We start from the raw sequence: 8,700 nt of genomic DNA on the forward strand, positions 1-8,700 counted from the left end.
AAGTAAACTCATCAGACCGAGCTTATCGATCAAAGTAAACTCATTAGACAAAGCACAGCAAGCGAACTAAATTCATCAGAGCGAGATAATCGATCTGAGTAAACTCATCAGACCAAGCTCATCGATCCAAGTAAACTCATCAGACTGAGCTCATCGATCAAAGTAACTCATTAGACCAAGCACATCAATCTAATTAAATTCAGCAGAGCGAGATAATCAATCTGAGTAAACTCATCAGACCAAGGGCATCGATCAAAGTAAACTCATCAGAGACAGATACTCGATCGAAGTAAACTCATCAGACCAAGCAATTCCATCTAAGTAAACTCATCACACCGAGCTCATCGANTGCCTTTGCTATTCCAAACTTAACATGTCCAGAGCAGAAGGGCAGGATACAAGACAATGGGTTCCTCAAGAAGGGCAAAGAAAATAAAGGATAAATGAGTGTAGCTAAATTATATACAGCCTGGTCTGAGTCCTGGAGACAATGTGCTGTTATGAGCCTAGCCACAAACTACACATCTTGGAACTACAGTGGACTTCCGAGATCTAAGTTTATAAGAATTGCCCCATATTACAAGGAAATGAAGGCTCTGGTTGACTTGGTCATACAGCTGGTGTAGCTACACCCAATACTCCCGTTTTCTCAATTTTACTATACCAAATTTGTCAGCTTCCATTAAACACACAGGCTAACCTTTGGAAAATTTCCACTGAACTTCAAATTTTAAACAGGCCCAGAAAATAACATGCCAATGTAATTAAAGCAAACACAAGTTCTTCCCGGGCTAAACTAGGAAGTTTATGTCCTGGTTACAAATTGTTAAAATTAACTGAACACTTCTATTTATCAAATAATATGCTAATTACATAAACAAGCAATTTCAAGGGAGAATTTGTAACAGATATTAAGCAGCTAAGAGACATTTTTCAATTATCTGCATTGTACTTTTTCTTTCTTAAAACCTAGACTTGTAATTACTCAAAACTACCTAGCACTTTGTGTAGTGACATCCCCAGACTTCAGTACATCAGAAGTCTTCCAAGTGCTTATTCAATGATACATACTTTTGGACCCTGTCCAGACCCGGTGAGTGAATCTCTGGTGATGAGGTCCTAGAGCATACAGTTGACACACCCCACCAGGTAACACCAATGCACATTCAGTGAGAACCACTGACACTCCGGTCAACCAACCAGATTATATAAACATACCTGCTTATTCGATTAAACTTCCTGCACATTTTTCTCCTTTCAGAGATTTTCCTCTAAAAATAACTGGCCCAGTATGAGAAAGTGGACTTTTACTGTTTTCTTTCTGACATGTTTCCCCTTCTTCCATGAACAGCTCTAAATTTTCACATGTGTATGGAACATATAACCCAAGGCAGCTACTACAGTCACAGGCAGTCAGCGAGAAATCGGTCTATAGACTGAGCCAGTCCAGTAAGGAGCTACCTCTGTTAGGCCTGAGGAGCGACAGGTTTGAGGTTGGAGCTGCCACCATGACTGCAGTCTAGAGCTGCCATATGCGTGAAGTCTAAAGTTCTGAATACAGTTCTATAGACCTCTCAGTTTTGGAGGTCAAAAGATTCCATTTTCAACATAAGCCAGCTGATGTATGGTTTCAGTAACTTGTTAAATAGTACTAAATAGAAGTAAACATTTTCCAGCACATCGTTGGAGAAAGTAGAAAGCCTAATATTCCCAACCATATGGCCTAGAGAATGGCTAAGAACTTGAAAGGCAGTTAGGCGTTAACTTCTCAGCAGTATGACGCTCATTTCTAGTTTCCTCTTCCAGCACTCACCACCACCATTTGGCCTCCTAATGGTTGTGTCAAATACAGTTATGTGTCACTTAAGGACCGGGATACATTCTGAGAAATGTGTCATTAGGCAATTTTGTTGTACAAACATGTGTACTTATCTACATGTCATAGCGTACTACACACATAGCTATATGGTATAGCCTAGGCTACCAACCTGTACATGTCACTACTGAATACTGCAGGCAATTGTAACACAATGGTATTTCTGTATCTAAGCATATCTAAACATAGGGTACAGTTAAAATATGGTATTATAATCTTTAAAAAAATTTTTTTTACATTCCTTAAGATGTTGTGGAGCAGCTGGTGGGGAGGGGGAGAGGGAAAGGGGGAAGGAAATAGGGTGGGAGGAGTTGGTCGAGGACCATGGCACTCCCTTCATTCTGGCCAGGGGAGACCAGGGGGCTTCCAGCGGTAGATTGGTGGGCGTTCTGGGCCGCTTGTGCATGCCAGGGGGGCGTGGCTAAGGCCCACGGCCCTCACCCGTCCCTGGATTGGGAGCCCAGGGGGTTTCTGGTCCTTTTAGGTTTTACAGGTGATCTTTGGTGGTGTCAGACCTTTACAGTTAACATCAGACTTTGATCTGTGGGTATTTTGTTTTTTCTTTCAGTTCTGTGTTGGACTATTGCCGTTCCCACCACTTAAACTCTGCACTAGAACTAATTTGTTCTTCTTTGCTTACTTCTAAAGTGGAGGAACTTCCTGTGGGGACCAGCACTTGAGCTCTGTGGCTGAGCTAAATTGCTGATTTGCTGCTGATTCTCTGGGAAAGGCTTTTTGTGCAGCTCAGGTTTAATGGTTGACCTTGTATGTACTTCTGGGTCTTGTGAGGTCTGACACACCTGGGTTGTGTAGAAACTCTGGGTCTGAGCCTGAGTCTTTTCAGCAAATTGCACCCCCTGCAGTTCTATATTCCTGACCAGTCTACACAGTGGGCCTGTCCTGATTGGAGGGCAGATCAGCTGTCCATGCTGTGCTCCAGTGTTCCCCCAGTGGGCCCGTCTCCCCCACTGCCTGTGCTCCAAACACTTCCCATAGGTCAGGCTGTGCACCCGTCCCTTGCGATGACTCACTGGCATCTGAGTGATTCCTTTTTTTCAGTTGTCTGTGTCTCCTTGCTCCTACGTGGGTCCACGGAACCCTGTTAGTGGTCTTGCTGGCCTGGGGTCCACCAAGGCCCTCTTCTCCCGTCGCCTCCAAGCCACTTCATACGAAGGGCACAGCTGTGACTTTTGCCAGCTCTTGCTTTGTGCGCTCACCTGCTCCAGCTGTGAGGCAGGCAGGGCTTGAATGGTGGAAGGATCCTTTCTCTCTCTCATTGTGGCTTCTCCTGCCTTGAACTCCGCAGGTCTCCCTCTTTCCCTGGGCTCTAATGGCCCCAGCTTGGCTGTCATTGCTTTTTAATAGTTGTAAATTGGTTGATTTGTGGGAGAGAGTGACACTGGGGACCATCTATTCTGCCATCTTGACTGGAAGCCCGGGTATAATCTTATGGGACCACCATCATATAAGTGGTCCCTCATTGAGCAAAACATCACTATGGGGCATATGAGTCTGTATTAACAAAATGATTATAAATACAAAATTTCTACCCCAAAACCAGCATTTGATGATGGCCTAACATATCTTAGATAGGAAAAATGTCTTTCATTGGAAACACAAAAAAAGCTGCTCAACATCTGAAAAGTTCTGAATTTTTAAAGTTTTAAACTCCAACCAGAAGTTCAACAAATTAAAGGCACAAAATAATTGTGCATTCAAATTGAAGAATAAAATTATAAAATGCTGTTCCAAGAGTTCTTTTATGGACAAGAAATCTGGTTAAGAAAAAAAGGACCACAGGAGATTTTGTGAACTGCTTTAGGTATATACCTCCAAGAACTCAATAAATAAACATTGTCTAGTCACCCATCAAGGAAGATATAAGTACACACAAATAGTTTTACATGTTTATTTTCAACTTTTAAAAAAAGGTACGTAAATCAATGTGCAAATTAGGCATGATTCCTAGCACCAGGCAGGAAGCAGGGTACCTTCAACATGTGCCAAATTCAGATGCGTTCCCCTTCTCTTGGGAATTGTCTAAATCACTTAAATGTATTCTTTGGAATTTATGTTCTAATTGACCACTGTTAACCTTTATTTAAAAAGTTCCCTCCCATTAATACTGTGTATTTTCATTATGAGTTAAAACTAGAACAAAAAGTATTTCATAATTTTTTATTGATGGCATTTCTCCCATGGTTTAACATGTTAATTATACTGTAATAAACATGGCTTTAATATTAAACTTTTCCTTATTATCCAAAGTCACCACAGTCCATTTCAGTAAATATAAAAATATATGCTTAATACTTTGTACAATACTGGTTTTTGGTCCAAACAAAACTGGATCAGAAAAGCCAATAAATTCAACTTTAAGAATCCCCAATTTTTTTTAAAAGATTTCCAAATGGATTTAGGCAACTTTGAATAATGGGATTTACATAATAAAATCTGAGACAAGACTAAACAAACAACAAAAAAAATTTCTAACACAAATTTAAAATTTCAAGTTCACAGATTTATGTTATGCCAAAAAAGTACAGAAACAAAATTGTATTTACACAAGTTTCATAATAAAATAATGAAAAAGGCAAGACAGGTGATAGAAGAATGAAAATATAGAAACAGCATATAATTATTAAATGGAGAACGAACTAGATCTAACAAGTCCTTAGCACGGACCATTCTTTAATCAGGCTTCCTCTATCAGAAAATTTTAGTGCACAAGACACCCAACTCACTCACTTCACACATACACCAGCACAAACTCGGCATAGAAGTCATTCATTTCAACATCCTCTAATCTATACAGAATTCTAATCTATACAGAATTCCTCAGATATAATTACAATTTCAACGCGTTCCATAAACGTTTATCAACACACACAGTGGTGCAGATGAAGAGGTTCTACACAAAGCCATTCGCCATGTGGGCTTTATTCCTGGGTACAGCCAGACTATGCCAATCAGTGAACAATATGCTGGATCAAAATATTTTTGCTGAAGAATCAGTCATCAGTCTGGCTATTATTTTTTTAAAAGGTGGTGGGAGAGGTGGGGGTGGGGCTTCTGTAAAGAAAGAGAAAGGAGAAAAATTCCAAAATTAAAGAAGTCCTTAGGCAGATCTGATTTCAGATAACTCCAGCACGTAGTACAACTCGGTATATGAAAGCAGGGCACCAGCTGTTGTTAAAACGGTTGTGTGTAACACCATTGTGTTTATTTATTCTTGCGTCTAACAGCAGTCTTAATCTTGCGACCAGAAACTGAAGTTCCAGAAGAAGAGAAGGTATTTTTCCCATTTGACCTGTGAAAATTAAAAACACAACATGACATGATAGAGCAAAAGTTCAGAATCACAGCAACATTTAACATGACCAGCATCAAGGGGGGAAGAAAGAGGCACCATTAAAGCAAACCATTTTCTACTGCACGTAAGACACACACGTTACTGCTATTTTCTCAGGCTACAGTATAATCCTCCAAAATTGTAATATGGTAAATTGATGTTGGGGAACATATTTAACTTTACCTCAACTACACTGCATCTTGATGACTTTAAAAACAAAACACATACATGCACACACTCTTACCAATGTAAATTCTCCATTTCAACAAAAAGTTCTCTTACCCCATTGTAAATGCTGCTGGAGACTGGTTAAATGGAAAGCCCCCTGAGCCTGAAGGCTGGGCTGAGGCTGCAGGTGTGGAAGGATTTGCACCAAACGTGAACACTCTTGATGGATTGTCTGTGAAGTTAAAATTTGTAGTGCTGCTGCCAAATTGGAAAACCAAACCTACGAAGTTGAAGCAGAAGAACTTCATTAAGGCAAAAATGACAGTTTTTTTTTTTAGTAATGACTCTGACTTCTACATATAAAAACATATAAAAGATTAAGATCTCTTATGGTCACTTAGTCTAAAAAAAACTAAAATATTTTCTCCTCTGGCACACAATACATACTTGACACCTCCAACAAGTGACACGACTTACCCATGACCAAGGAAAAAAGGGTAGATGGACTTCTGGTTAAAGACAGTAAAATCGACAAACTTGAAAAGTACACTACTAAAAAGATTTTTACAAAGATGGAGGCAGAGGAGACAACAGCAACAAAAGTTTAGAGGCTAGAAGGCTGACTGGAGCTGAATACTAAAGTAGCAGCAGGAAAAGCACAGAAACAATTCCATTTACACTAAATGTACCCAAAAGGTTCCAGGCACCTCTAGAAGTGAGAATGAAGGACTGGAGAAGGGAAAAAAAAAAAAGAGGAAGGATGGTAGAGAATATCTGTTTAAGCAGCAGATAATTAGATTAATCTCTTGCCAACATCAAACAAGACGGTAATTCTCCTCTTCCACCCCAGCAGAAGGAAGTTTAGTCTCCGGACAGTTCTCTGGTCTAGAAGACACCACGCACAGTTAAGGTCAAGAACATCATATTAAATATGGGGAGATTAACAGTAGGTTGTTTTAAGGAATACTAAGAACTCCAGCCATTCTTCCTTACTCAGCTCCTAGAACTGGCAAGCAGGAGTTCCCTGATACTCTCCATGCAGGAGTCTGGAAATATCTTCTTCGGGGAATCTGACAGACAAAGAGGAAAAAGCTAAAAATACTAACATCCAGGTTTTCCCAGATAAAGTAAAACTAGATAAACCAGATAAACCTACAATGAAATTGAAGATCTCTAAGCCCTATCAATGTGCAAAGGATTTCCAAGTGTTCCACACTCATAAAACTTTGAGTACATAGTCAAGGAGCATCAGACATTTGAGGACAATGTTAATAAGAAACAATGAGACCAAAACAGTAATAGCAATTTGGAGAAAACTGACTGAGCATGGTAGCAAAACTTTAAGGGAAAGAAAACCCAAACAACTCATCATTAATATCCTCAAGAGATCAACAAACAACACTACATCCATGAAACAAAACCAGACGGATATAAAAAGAAAACATTCTGAAAAAAAAAGAACACTTGGAAATTAAAAGATCATAAGAGTGAAAGTAAAATCTCAACAGAAGGGGCAGTAAAAGATAAAGAAATTTCCTCAGAAAGTTCAACAAAAAAGACACAAGGTGGAAAAAGGAGAATAGAGAAGAAAAGAATGAGGGGTAAAATCTTCAAGAAATAATTCAGGAAAATTTCCAAGAACTGAAGTTCACAAAAGAGCTTGCTGCATTGCCTAAACAATCAATGGATAAAAATGGATCCATACCAAGGCATGTCCTGACATGTCAGAACACAGAAGGCAAAAGAAAAGACTCTCACTAGATTCCAGAAAGAAGAAATAGGTCAAAAGGCAAGTTATCAAGAAAGACTTCCAGTGCAACTCTAGAAACCTCAAAGTCCACAATAGAGAAATAGCTTCAAAATTAAGAAAATAATTTCCAACCTAAATCTAATATCAACTAAAATCTTACCAAACATAGGGACAGTATAAAGATCCTTCCAGAAAGCAAGGCCTCAAAATGTTCTTCCCTAAAGCCCTTAATGAAATCACTGGAGATGTGCTCTATTGAAAACAAGGGAGTAAGAAGGAAAAAGACATGATACCCAAGAAACAGAGGTCCCTATAAGAAGCTGAACGGAATCTCCAAGATAATGGTAAAAAGAGATCCCCCCAAGACAGTTTAACAGCAGGACTAGGAAGCCTGATGGGAGGAAAAGTCTGAAAGACCCTGTGAGAAAGTTCTTTCAGATACTGAAAAACCACCAATGTGTTTAAACATACTGAGAAGAAGTGTTTGCAGCCGCCGCCGCGCCGCCATGGCTCTAAGGCCAGCGCCGCCTCCCGCTCGCTCGCCGAGCTCCAGCCCGAGGGGCAGGGGGTAAGTAAGGAGGTCTCTATACCACGGCTCGTGCGAATCAGACTGCCTGCAAATCGACCGGTGCTAAAGCACCCAGGAAACAACTGGCTACAAAAGCCGCTCGCAAGAGTGCGCCCTCTACCGGAGGGGTGAAGAAACCTCATCGTTACAGGCTTGGTACCGTGGCACTCCGTGAAATTAAACGTTATCAGAACTTCTGATTCGCAAACTCTCCTTCCAGCGTCTGGTGCGAGNCCGAGCTCATCGATCTACGTAAACTCAGCGTACCGAGCTCATCGATCTAATAAACTCATCAGACCAAGCTCATCGATCTAAGTAAACTCATCAGACGAAGCTCATTGACATAAGTAAAGTCATCAGACCTATCTCATCGATCTAAGTAAACTCATCAGAGCATCCTAATCCATCTAATAAACTCATCACACCAAGCACATCGATATATGTATGCTCATCAGACCGAGCTCATCCACCTAAGTAAACTCATCGGACCAAGCTCATTGAACAAATAAACTTATCAGACCAGGCTCATTGATCTAACTAAACTCATCAGACCAAGCTCATCGATCTAAGTAAACTAATCAGAGAAAGCTAATCAATCTAAGTAAAATCATCGGACAGAGTTAATTGATCTAAGAAAACTCATCTGAACAAGCCCATCAATCTAAGTAAAGTCATCACAACAAAATCATCGATCTAAGTAAACTAATCAGACCGAGTTTATCGATATAAGTAAACTCATCAGACCAAGCTCATTGATCTAAGTAAACTCATCAGACTGAGACCATCGATATAAGTAAACACATCAGACCAAGCCCTTCGATCTAAGTGAACTCATCAGACCAAGCTCTTCAATTTCAGTAAACTAATCAGACCAAGCACGTCGATCTAAGTAAACTCATCAGACCGAGCTCATCGATCTAAGTAAACTCATCAGACAAACATAATCGATCTAAGTAAACTCATCGGACAGAGCTAATTGATCTAAG

General features: G+C 40.1%; 1 long non-coding RNA gene across 1 annotated transcript; it reads right to left on the bottom strand.

Moving 5' to 3' along the window:
* Positions 1–4,039: 4,039 nt before the first annotated feature.
* On the bottom strand, positions 4,040–6,106 carry LOC103582398. The gene is made up of 2 exons (XR_549750.1): positions 5,511–6,106; positions 4,040–5,186 (listed from the first exon to the last, which is right to left on the bottom strand). It is a non-coding gene; the product is annotated as an uncharacterized LOC103582398 (long non-coding RNA).
* Between the last annotated feature and the right edge of the window lie 2,594 nt (positions 6,107–8,700).

The sequence above is a fragment of the Galeopterus variegatus genome, unplaced genomic scaffold, assembly GCF_000696425.1.
Source record: "Galeopterus variegatus unplaced genomic scaffold, G_variegatus-3.0.2 Scaffold16083, whole genome shotgun sequence".
In the NCBI taxonomy this organism is placed as follows: domain Eukaryota; kingdom Metazoa; phylum Chordata; class Mammalia; order Dermoptera; family Cynocephalidae; genus Galeopterus; species Galeopterus variegatus.